At 42.2% G+C, this 12,617-nt stretch overlaps 2 long non-coding RNA genes across 2 annotated transcripts; one reads left to right on the forward strand and one right to left on the reverse strand.

Annotated features, from left to right (window-relative positions):
- Positions 1–4,564: 4,564 nt before the first annotated feature.
- LOC135572332 (uncharacterized) lies at positions 4,565–6,470 on the reverse strand. The gene is made up of 2 exons (XR_010464216.1): positions 6,387–6,470; positions 4,565–5,006 (listed from the first exon to the last, which is right to left on the reverse strand). It is a non-coding gene; the product is annotated as an uncharacterized LOC135572332 (long non-coding RNA).
- An 87-nt stretch (positions 6,471–6,557) lies between these two features.
- Positions 6,558–7,872, forward strand: LOC135572333 (uncharacterized). The gene is made up of 2 exons (XR_010464217.1): positions 6,558–7,270; positions 7,429–7,872. It is a non-coding gene; the product is annotated as an uncharacterized LOC135572333 (long non-coding RNA).
- The last annotated feature ends 4,745 nt before the right edge of the window (positions 7,873–12,617 follow it).

The following is a 12,617-nucleotide window of genomic DNA, read 5'->3' on the forward strand; positions in this document are numbered from 1 at the left end:
GGTGTGGTTTATTTGGGACAATACCCCACTACTGGTCAAATTGGAAATTGTGTCCCCCTCTGGCTGCGTAACCAAATGCTGATATTTTTCCACAAATTGATCTTTTGACCAATCACATCAGATCTTATTCAGAGCTGATCTGATTGGTCAAAAGACCAATTGGTGAAAAAAAGATCAGAATTGTCTGGCTGTGCTTTGAGAGGCTAGTCAAAGACTACATCACCTTCTCCATCCCTGACACACTAGACCTTCTCCAATTCGCCTACTGCACCGACAGATCCACGGTATCGCCATTGTACTGCACACTACCGTCACCCACCTGGAAAAAAAGGAATGCATGTGAGGATGCTGTTCATAAACTACGTCTTGGCCTTCAATACAATTATGCCTTCTAAGCTCACCACAAAGCTTGCGGGTCTGAACTTCTACCTATGCAACTGGGTCCTAGACTTCATGACGGGCCGTCCCCAGGTGGTGAAGGTAGGCAACATTACCTCCTCGACACTGATCCTCAAAACGGGGGCCCTACAGGGGTGCATCCTCAGTCCCCTCCTGTATATCCATGACTCCATGGCCTCACACAGTTCCAACTCCATCATCAAGTTCGCTGATGACACAACAGTAGTAGGCCTGATTACCAACGAGATGGCCTACAGAGAAGTGGTAGGCACTGATGGCGTGATGCCAGGAAAACAACCCCTCCCTCAACGACTGCAAATCAAAGGAGCTGATTGTGGACTTCAGGAGGAACCAGGCTGGGCGCGGTAAAGTTCCTCAGCGTACACATCAGCTGGGAGCTGAAATGTGAAGGCACGACAGCGCGACTCTTCAACCTCAGGAAGCTGAAGAAATTCAGCCTGTCCCCTAAGGTTCCACAGGACGTACCACAGCGCCGATAAAGGCCGATATCCATCCAGACATTTGCCACCTAGGAAATGTGTATCACTGAACCTTCTCAAATAGTAGTTGAGTACCCCTGCTCTAGTGGCTTGATAAGGAACGTGAAGCAGAAGACACCACACTGATGTATGTCTCTTTATGTTCAGTTCCTTCCCCTGCTCCAGAATTACAATTAGTAGCTCATTAATGTTGAAGCAGGCCTACATTTTGAGTTTGGCAATTCAGCACTGAGAGCTGTCCATGTGCAACAGTGTCAACAGTATTCATAGGCTACTGTTTAGTTGAAAAACATGTGAAAGAGGGATTCCACTAGGCCATTGTGCAACTACATTGAGGGCAACCGTTTCCAATCAACACAAAATACCACATTTTTCTAATGTAGTAATATAACAGTAGCATGACAAAAAAGACTGCAAATCTTAACACCCATACTGTTACGGGACTAATTGGTAATGGAACCATAAACCTGTGATCTCTTTCTGTCCCTGCTGCAGTTTGGGGCATCTCTGTGTGCTACTGGCTACCTGACTGTGGCTCTTGGAGACTAAGGGCCCCAAGGACTCCTCTAAACCTCTTTGTGGATGTGAGAGCACTCTCAGGCGACGGCATTGGTCGTCGATGGTGCTTTGGCCAACAGGCAGTGGTCCCGGAGTGCGACTGATCTCCTGCCCGTTTACTACGGTCATGCTAACTACAAAATTCGCCCATCCACAAAGAAAATTGCAATCGTCCATGTTGACACCCAGGTCTGTCAGACACTCGTGCTTACTGATGTCCCCCTGCACTCCTTCATGAAATTATTCATGATGTTATTGAGGACGAGCCCAGTCAGACAGCCAACAATCAAGGTAAACTCATCCGTTGTGTTGTCCTCCCACTGCTTAAAGCCTCTCTGATCGCCAGCATCTTGAATTGAAGCGAAATGAGAGAGATCTACAGGGATCCTTTTAGACTTGTAATCCTGCATACATCATTGATGAATCTATCTGCCACATTGAGCCAGAAGGGTGTTATGCTGGTTACTTGTTCAAATTTGTTCACGTTGTAGCCTTGTCGCCTAGCAGCTTCTAATGGTTTGGCAACGGCTTGCTGCAATTAATTAAATAACTGACAGGGATTTTGAAAGTAATTGTCATTTGCTATACAAATGAATATCCTATGTCACTCTGTTAACATATTATTCTTATGTAACACATTAGACTCTTAAATGACCTAGTACGATACGTTACAGACTTATTCTAAAATGGATTAAATAGTTTGTTTTTCACTCCTCAATCTCCACACAATGCCCCATAATTACAATGAAAAAACAGGTATATAAAAAAACAGAAATCACATTTACATAAGTATTCAGACCCTTTACTCAATACTTTGTTGAAGCACCTTTGGCAGCGATTACATCCTAGAGTCTTCTTGGACAGGACGCTACAAACTTGGCACACCTGTATTTGGGAAGTTTCTCCCATTCTTCTCTGCAGATCCTCTCAAGGTCTGTCAGGTTGGATGGGGAGCATCACTGCACAGCTATTTTCAGGTCTCTCCAGAGTTGTTCGCTCGGGTTCAAGTCCGGGCTCTGGCTGGGCCATCCAAACTATTTAATCTGATCTGAAACGTGATCAGAAACCTGGTTTGATACAGGAACCTCCACCTGGTGTGTTACAGCATCCCTGTGAAGAGTTGACCATATAACCAGGTAAGATGGACTCCCAGGTCATTACCTGGGAGTCTCAGTAGATTTAGCCGGGATTCTTGTTCTCTTCTGTGTATTGTGAGAAATGTGTACACGTTAACACAGTTTATCGTATTTACATTAGCAGTACATAAATAAACGATGAAAGTTTAAGAATAATCTGTAATGTCAATGTTTTCTACAATTTTCTTATTTGATAATTCTACAACCTAAAAATCATACCTTTCTCCCCCTCCTCAGCATGGTGGATCTGAAGGAAATGTGTACCTGTTTGAGGAAATGTGTGTGCTTGGAACATTGCATGTAGTGATACATGAAGTGAACCTTGGAAGGTCAGAGAGTAATAGGATACGGCATGTGTCAAAATTGATTGATTGCTGACAGGTGTCAAAATTGATTGATTGCTGACCTTATGACCTGATGACATGTACTGAGTATGTGCCCCCGCCCCGCCCCCCCTGTTCGTGTGGTCATGTGTTAGAGGGTGTTTGAACTTTTGGGGCCCATGCCCCCCTCCACCCCCCAGTTTTATCTCCCTTATGGTTGTTATCTATGAAGCAGGAATGTCTGGGGGTATAGATAGCGCTGGGACCTCAGCATTATAAATGTCCAGAACAAGCCATTTTTTAAGACCTGAATATTAAGCATCTAAAATATGTCTACAAGGGGAATTCTCGGAGTGCTCTGTAGCTCATGTCACGAACCCAACGCCAAAAGCTTGGAGGATATTTTGGTAGAGGCTCCCGAATGTTTTAACGGATTTCTGTGTACAAGCGAGGGCCATATTTCGTACATATTCAACCCGGAGGAATCTACGGTTAAGATATTCACAGACAGCGTGTCCCAACCCTTTTATCGTGCAGAACCCGAGCCTTTTTCTCTAGCGCTAAGGATGCGAGAATGGCTTAAAATAAGGCTAGCTTTGTGTCAAATGGAACGTGCCCTGAGTGCTTCAAGGCTGCCAGGATATGCGTTGGAAGAACAAGTCTGTGGACGCCAGGATCTAATGGCCATGGGGTATACCCCAGACTACCCCCTACGTCATGATGACGTGTACTGAATATGTGCCCCCGCCCCGTCCCCCCCTGTTCGTGTGGTCATGTGTTAGAGGGTGTTTGAACTTTTGGGGCCCATGCCCCCTCCACCCCCAGTTTTATCTCCTTATGGTTGTTATCTATGAAGCAGGAATGTCTGGGGCTATAGATAGCGCTGGGGCCTCAGCATTATAAATGTCCAGAACAAGCCATTTTTTAAGACCTGAATATGTGTGTGTGTGTGGGTGTGTGTGGGTGTGTGTGAGAAACAAGGAATGTGTGTGGGTGTGTGTGTGTGTTAGAAACAAGGTCCCTTGGGCATTGTGTCCATTTCAGGCTTTAAACAACAATTAAACAGCCATCTAAATAATGTTTCTCAGCCTAGTTTCCTATTGAGTTCTCTTTATATGTACAGGCACAGAGCTTCCAGATGGCTCCAGCCTAAGGATTTTCAGTGCATGTACACACGGGGAGATTAGAACCCCAAAGAAAAGATCCTAAAGGTACTTTCAGATTCAGGTTTATCATGACAGCCGCTTTATGAAAGGCATTTACTTATGGCTAAACAGCTTCTACACAGTTTATTAATTAATGCTGTGGGATGAAATTAGGTGTTTCTAGGAGGTCTTAAACAGATCTACAGTGAAACAAACATGTACACTTTACACACATTTTTATTGACTTTTAAAAAGACCACAGTAACATGACAGAATTTGTGCAAAGGCAATGAAATCTGCTAGGGGATATTAAATGTACAACAGTAGTATTCTGTAACAAGCAATACGTGTTAAACATAAGGGACATGCAATCATGACAGCTGCTTTATGAAAGGCCTTTACTTATGGCTAAACAGCTTCTACACAGCTTATTAATTAATGCTGTGGGATGAAATTAGGTGTTTCTAGGAGGGCTTAAACAAATATACAGTGAAACAAACATGGCCACTTTACACACATTTTTATTGACTTTTAAAAAGACCACAGTAACATGACAGAATTTGTGCAAAGGCAACGAAATCTGCTAGGGGATATTAAATGTACAACAGTAGTATTCTGTAACAAGCAATACGTGTTAAACATAAGGGACATGCAATCATGACAGGCTCTTTATGAAAGGCCTTTAACTATGGCTAAACAGTTTTCTACACATCTTATTCATTAATGATGTGGGCATACCCAGGATTTACAGGCAGGACGTTTGATCTACACAGGGAGGAAAACTTACGGAGTTATGATGGAGCGGGCAAGCGTCTTTGAGTTGGTGAATTGAAACGAATAATGGTCTTGTAGCTCCCTTCAGTAACCACGAGCACAACCGTTCCATGATTTTAACTGGCGGCTTTATTCTGTAGTTTCAGTGAGAATTATCCCCTTCAGTGAGAACTATAAAGTAAATTAAAAATACAGTTAAGCACACTCTTACAACATTATCTTAGGAGTGACTTATTAGCTTGGTATAACTCTGAAGTGCTTACATACATAACAGTTTAACCGGCGTTATAACGGGTTCAGATTAAACACATGAATAAAGGAAAAAATACCTCATTGGCTGCTTATTACAGAAGGGAGGAAATCAAACTTCACACTTATTATTCCTGGCATGAATTCACACTTCATCCTAACATACACTCTTCAACCTTTATGAACTACACCCGATGACATGAAAACTTAGCTAGCGCAGCGCAGGATTGCCTTCCCTACAAAAGTGTGTTGCTACAATAAGGATCCCCAGTTACAACAGTATTAGCTACGTAGTTCCGCTTGTATTATCATTTTCCCCGCACAGCGGACACATAAACAATACAAACAAAAGACAACGATATAACCTGTAAGTCTAACTGTCAGTTACAGGTCGGGGCTAACAGGACCCTTTATCTGTAAGAAATAGTAAACATTTTGGAATTATAACATGTGTTAAAATGTAGGTACTAAATATTTTGAATTAAATCACTGGTTTTAAAAATGTATCTCACGCTTTAACGATAGGGGAAGAGGTCATTTCATATTTCATTTTAGGGGGGGTTATTAACTTTATGGAAAACAATATTCACACAAACAACACCGCTTAGAGCAGCTTGGAGATTATTAGCCATGTAAGCGGGGAGCAAAAGAGCGGATTTAACCAACTCTGTCAAACCCCGACACGGGGTATGATAACTCTGACGCGTACGTCTAATGATTATTGTAGATGTTTACAACTGAGGGAGTTGACAGTAGGTCAATGAGATGTATAAAGGCAAATTGACATAACGGACCTCAAAGACCAACAGCCTACTTAATAATATAGAATGCAGGGGTGTGTAATGAACATGTAACAATTATAAAACTAAAACAAAAACAAAAAATGTCTCGAAACACACACATAGTTAGGGACAGAACGTGGAGCATATACTTTAACACTGTTACCACAGCTTTAGCGCAAACCCACAGCCCCGAATATTTAGCTGCCAGGACAGATTAAAAAAGAGATGTGAATAAGGGAATCCCTCCTAATAGATATTTCTGAAGGCTACTGGACATAGGTGACTGGGAAGCGACTGTTAGACGTAGATTCTCAGAAGCAATTTATAGTCTTTCCTACAATGGTATGTTATAAAGTTTGTAATAATGTACAACTGTAGGTCTCCAATGTTTTTACATAAAAACACTAATGATGCATGTTTAAATAGTAGTACAATTTGGTAATTAATTCGAACATGTCTTTAAAAAGTTAGTACTATATATTTTGGGTCTTAAATCAATGGTTTTAAAACAGTATCTCACCCTTTAACGAAGGGAAAATGTCCTTTCCAGCCATCAACCACGTCTGTCACGAAGAAAAAAATACAGAAAATCCGGGTGCGTGCGTGCCAACATAGAACACAATAGTGTATATCATGGGTAACTCCCGTTTTCATGGTTAATTGATAGGTGTTCAATTCTGTGGCCTGAGAATCCAAAATACTTTGCACAACATATACATTAACCATGAAAACGGGAGTTACCCATGATATACACTATTGTGTTCTATGTTGGTAGGTCTAATAAACAGATACATTGTATACATTGATAATATTATTTTGTCAGAAATTCAAGCCGTTGATACAGTTGTGTACTCTATCGCCCGCCCTGCTGCTCGTGCTCTATCTGAACTACATTATGCATATTATTCTAATGATTGAAGTGTATCAAGCTATTAAGCTGACTTAAAAACATATTTATGATTTAGTTAATTCAGAAGCTGAATATAAAAAGTGTGGCTTCTTACATAGAAATGGGTCAGGCCTCTTGCTCAATAGCACAAAGCCGATCATTCACTCTATGTTCTTACTGGTTCTAGACTATGTTGAAATAATCTAAATGAATGCAGCGACCCCTTCATTAAAAACTATTGATGCATTTGACCGTAGAGGTAAATCAGCTCCGTAGAGGGAAAATGATAATACAAGCGGAACTACGTAGCTAATACTGTTGTAACTGGGGATCCTTATTGTAGCAACACACTTTTGTAGGGAAGGCAATCCTGCGCTGCGTTAGCTAAGTTTTCATGTCATCGGGTGTAGTTCATAAAGGTTGAAGAGTGTATGTTAGGATGAAGTGTGAATTCATGCCAGGAATAATAAGTGTGAAGTTTGATTTCCTCCCTTCTGTAATAAGCAGCCAATGAGGTATTTTTTCCTTTATTCATGTGTTTAATCTGAACCCGTTATAACGCCGGTTAAACTGTTATGTATGTAAGCACTTCAGAGTTATACCAAGCTAATAAGTCACTCCTAAGATAATGTTGTAAGAGTGTGCTTAACTGTATTTTTAATTTACTTTATAGTTCTCACTGAAGGGGATAATTCTCACTGAAACTACAGAATAAAGCCGCCAGTTAAAATCATGGAACGGTTGTGCTCGTGGTTACTGAAGGGAGCTACAAGACCATTATTCGTTTCGAATTCACCAACTCAAAGACGCTTGCCCGCTCCATCATAACTCCGTAAGTTTTCCCTCCCTGTGTAGATCAAACGTCCTGCCTGTAAATCCTGGGTATGCCCACATCATTAATGAATAAGATGTGTAGAAAACTGTTTAGCCATAGTTAAAGGCCTTTCATAAAGAGCCTGTCATGATTGCATGTCCCTTATGTTTAACACGTATTGCTTGTTACAGAATACTACTGTTGTACATTTAATATCCCCTAGCAGATTTCGTTGCCTTTGCACAAATTCTGTCATGTTACTGTGGTCTTTTTAAAAGTCAATAAAAATGTGTGTAAAGTGGCCATGTTTGTTTCACTGTATATTTGTTTAAGCCCTCCTAGAAACACCTAATTTCATCCCACAGCATTAATTAATAAGCTGTGTAGAAGCTGTTTAGCCATAAGTAAATGCCTTTCATAAAGCGGCTGTCATAATAAACCTGAATCTGAAAGTACCTTTAGGATCTTTTCTTTGGGGTTCTAATCTCCCCGTGTGTACATGCACTGAAAATCCTTAGGCTGGAGCCATCTGGAAGCTCTGTGCCTGTACATATAAAGAGAACTCAATAGGAAACTAGGCTGAGAAACATTATTTAGATGGCTGTTTAATTGTTGTTTAAAGCCTGAAATGGACACAATGCCCAAGGGACCTTGTTTCTAACACACACACACACCCACACACATTCCTTGTTTCTCACACACACTCACACACACACACATGTTCAGGTCTTAAAAAATGGCTTGTTCTGGACATTTATAATGCTGAGGCCCCAGCGCTATCTATAGCCCCAGACATTCCTGCTTCATAGATAACAACCATAAGGGAGATAAAACTGGGGGGTGGAGGGGGGCATGGGCCCCAAAAGTTCAAACACCCTCTAACACATGACCACACGAACAGGGGGGGACGGGGCGGGGGCACATATTCAGTACACGTCATCATGACGTAGGGGGTAGTCCGGGGTATACCCCATGGCCATTAGATCCTGGCGTCCACAGACTTGTTCTTCCAACGCATATCCTGGCAGCCTTGAAGCACTCAGGGCACGTTCCATTTGACACAAAGCTAGCCTTATTTTAAGCCATTCTCGCATCCTTAGCGCTAGAGAAAAAGGCTCGGGTTCTGCACGATAAAAGGGTTGGGACACGCTGTCTGTGAATATCTTAACCGTAGATTCCTCCGGGTTGAATATGTACGAAATATGGCCCTCGCTTGTACACAGAAATCCGTTAAAACATTCGGGAGCCTCTACCAAAATATCCTCCAAGCTTTTGGCGTTGGGTTCGTGACATGAGCTACAGAGCACTCCGAGAATTCCCCTTGTAGACATATTTTAGATGCTTAATATTCAGGTCTTAAAAAATGGCTTGTTCTGGACATTTATAATGCTGAGGCCCCAGCGCTATCTATACCCCCAGACATTCCTGCTTCATAGATAACAACCATAAGGGAGATAAAACTGGGGGGTGGAGGGGGGCATGGGCCCCAAAAGTTCAAACACCCTCTAACACATGACCACACGAACAGGGGGGGCGGGGCGGGGGCACATATTCAGTACATGTCATCAGGTCATAAGGTCAGCAATCAATCAATTTTGACACCTGTCAGCAATCAATCAATTTTGACACATGCCGTATCCTATTACTCTCTAAGGTCTAATGGTATCAATCCGATAGAATGAAATATTAAAACTCAGTCTACAGAATTAAATGGAACACAGTACATACAGTTGAAGTCGGATTTTTACATACACTTAGGTTGGAGTCATTAAAGCTCGTTTTTCAACTACTCCACAAATTACTTGTTAACAAACTACAGTTTTGGCAAGTCGGTTAGGACATCTACTTTGTGCATGACACAAGTAATTTTAACAACAATTGTTTACAGACAGATTATTTCTGTCACGACTCCCACTGAAGGTGGCTCCCCTGCCTGTTCGGGCGGCGCTCGGCGGTCGTCGGCGCCGGTCTACTAGCTGCCACCGATCCCCTTTTCTGTTTGTTTTGTCTTATTGGTTGCACCTGTCTCTTATTTTGTTTTTTGATTCAGTACTATTTAAGCCTGTTAGGCCCGCCTGTTTTTGTGCGGGCTTGTTTCCTGTTAGTCAGGTTGTGCGTGTAGTGTTCCTGTCCGTTTGTGCCCTGTGTTGGGTTGGACATTTTGTGATAATTTTCGCCTGTTGTTTTGGGCGTTCGCATTGGAAACCGAAATAAAGTCCGGTTTTCCCAGTATCCTCTGCTCTCTGCTTTTGACTCCGCACCCACCACTCCAGGCGTTGTGACAATTTCACTTATAATCCACTGTATCACAATTCCAGTGGGTCAGAAGTTTACATTCCAGAAAATTATGTCATGGCTTTAGAGGTTTCTAATAGGCTAATTGACAACATTTGAGTCAATTGGAGGTGTACCTGTGGATGTATTTCAAGGCCTACCTTCACACTCAGTGCTCTTTGCTTGACATCATGGGAAATTCGAAAGAAATCAGCTAAATCAGCTAAAATTGTAGACCTCCACAAGTCTTGTTCATCCTTGGGAGCAATTTCCAAATGCCTGAAGGTACCACGTTCATCTGTGCAAACAATAGTACGCAAGTATAAACACCATGGGACCACGCAGCCGTCATACCGCTCAGGAAGGAGATGCGTTCTGTCTCCTAGAGATGAATGTACTTCGGTGAAAAAAGTGCAAATCAATCCCAGAACAACAGCAATGGACCTTGTGAAGATGCTGGAGGAAACAGGTACAAAAGTATCTATATCCATAGTAAAACGAGTCCTATATCGACATAACCTGAAAGGCCAATCAGCAAGGAAGAAGCCACTGCTCCAAAACCACCATAAAAAAGCCAGACTATGGTTTGCAACTGCACATGGGGACAAAGATCGTACTCTTTGGAGGAAAAAGGGGGAGGCTTGCAACCTGAAGAACACCATCCCAACCGTGAAGCACGGGGGTGGCAGCATCATGTTGTGGAGGTGCTTTGCTGCAGGAGGGACTGGTGCACTTCACAAAGTAGATGACATCATGAGGTAGGAAAATTATGTGGATATATTGATGCAACATCTCAAGACATCAGTCAGGAAGTTAAAGCTGGGTCGCAAATGGGTCTTCCAAATGGACAATGACCCCAAGCATACTTCCAAAGTTGTGGCAAAATGGCTTAAGGACAACAAAGTCAAGGTATTGGAGTGGCCATGACAAAGCCCTGACCTCAAACCTATAGAAAATGTGTGGGCAGAACTGAAAAAGCGTGTGCGAGCAAGGAGGCCTACAAACCTGACTCAGTTACACCAGCTTTGTCAGGAGGAATGGGCCAAAATTCACCCAACTTATTGTGGGAAGCTTGTGGAAGGCTACCCAAAACGTTTGAACCAAGTTAAACAATTTAAAGGCAATGCTACCAAATACTAATTGAGTGTATGTAAACTTCTGACCTGCTGGGAATGTGATGAAAGAAATAAAAGCTGAAATAAATCATTCTCTCTACTATTATTCTGATATTTCACATTCTTAAAATAAAGTGGTGATCCTACAGTGGGGAGAACAGGTATTTGATACACTGCCGATTTTGCAGGTTTTCCTACATACATTCTTACTGGTTGGTAGGTGATCAAATACTTATGTCATGCAATAAAATGCAAATTCAGTACTTAAAAATCATACAATGTGATTTTCTGGATTTTTGTTTAAGATTCCGTCTCTCACAGTTGAAGTGTACCTATGATAAAAAAAAATACAGACCTCTACATGCTTTGTAAGTAGGAAAAAGTAGAAAAAGATGAGAGGCCGGTCATTTTCATCATAGGTACTCTTCAACTATGACAGACAAAATGAGAAAATAAATTCCAGAAAATCACATTGTAGGATTTTTAATGAATTTATTTGCAAATTATGGTGGAAAATAAGTATTTGGCCAATAACAATAGTTTATCTCAATACTTTGTTATATACCCTTTGTTGGCAATGACAGAGGTCAAACGTTTTCACAAGGTTTTCACACACTGTTGCTGGTATTTTGGCCCATTCCTCCATGCGGATCTCCTCTAGAGCAGTGATGTTTTGGGGCTGTTGCTGGGCAACATGGACTTTCAACTCCCTCCAAAGATTTTCTATGGGGTTGAGATCTGGAGACTGGCTAGGCCACTCCAGGACCTTGAAATGCTTCTTACGAAGCCACTCCTTCGTTGCCCGGGCGGTGTGTTTGGGATCATTGTCATGCTGAAAGACCCAGCCACGTTTCATCTTCAATGCCCTTGCTGATGGAAGGAGGTTTTCACTCAAAATCTCACGATACATGGCCCCATTCATTCTTTCCTTTACAGGGATCAGTCGTCCTGGTCCCTTTGCAGAAAAACAGCCCCAAAGCATGATGTTTCCACCCCCATGCTTCACAGTAGGTATGGTGTTCTTTGGATGCAACTCAGCATTCTTTGTCCTCCAAACACGACGAGTTGAGTTTTTACCCAAAAGTTATATTTTGGTTTCATCTGACCAAATGACATTCTCCCAATCTTCTTCTGGATCATCCAAATGCTCTCTAGCAAACTTCAGACGGGCCTGGACATGAACTGGCTTAAGCAGGGGGACACGTCTGGTACTGCAGGATTTGAGTCCCTGGCGGCGTAGTGTGTTACTGATGGTAGGCTTTGTTACTTTGGTCCCAGCTCTCTGCAGGTCATTCACTAGGTCCTCCTGTGTGGTTCTGGGATTTTTGCTCACCGTTCTTGTGATCATTTTGACCCCACGGGGTGAGATCTTGCGTGGAGCCCCAGATCCAGGGAGATTATCAGTGGTCTTGTACATCTTCCATTTCCTAATAATTGCTCCCACAGTTGATTTCTTCAAACCAAGCTGCTTACCTATTGCAGATTCAGTCTTCACAGCCTGGTGCAGGTCTACAATTTTGTTTCTGGTGTCCTTTGACAGCTCTTTGGTCTTGGCCATATTGGAGTTTGGAGTGTGACTGTTTGAGGTTGTGGACAGGTGTCTTTTATACTGATAACAAGTTCAAACAGGTGCCATTAATATAGGTAACGAGTGGAGGA

The sequence above is a fragment of the Oncorhynchus nerka genome, linkage group LG7, assembly GCF_034236695.1.
Source record: "Oncorhynchus nerka isolate Pitt River linkage group LG7, Oner_Uvic_2.0, whole genome shotgun sequence".
NCBI lineage: Eukaryota > Metazoa > Chordata > Actinopteri > Salmoniformes > Salmonidae > Oncorhynchus > Oncorhynchus nerka.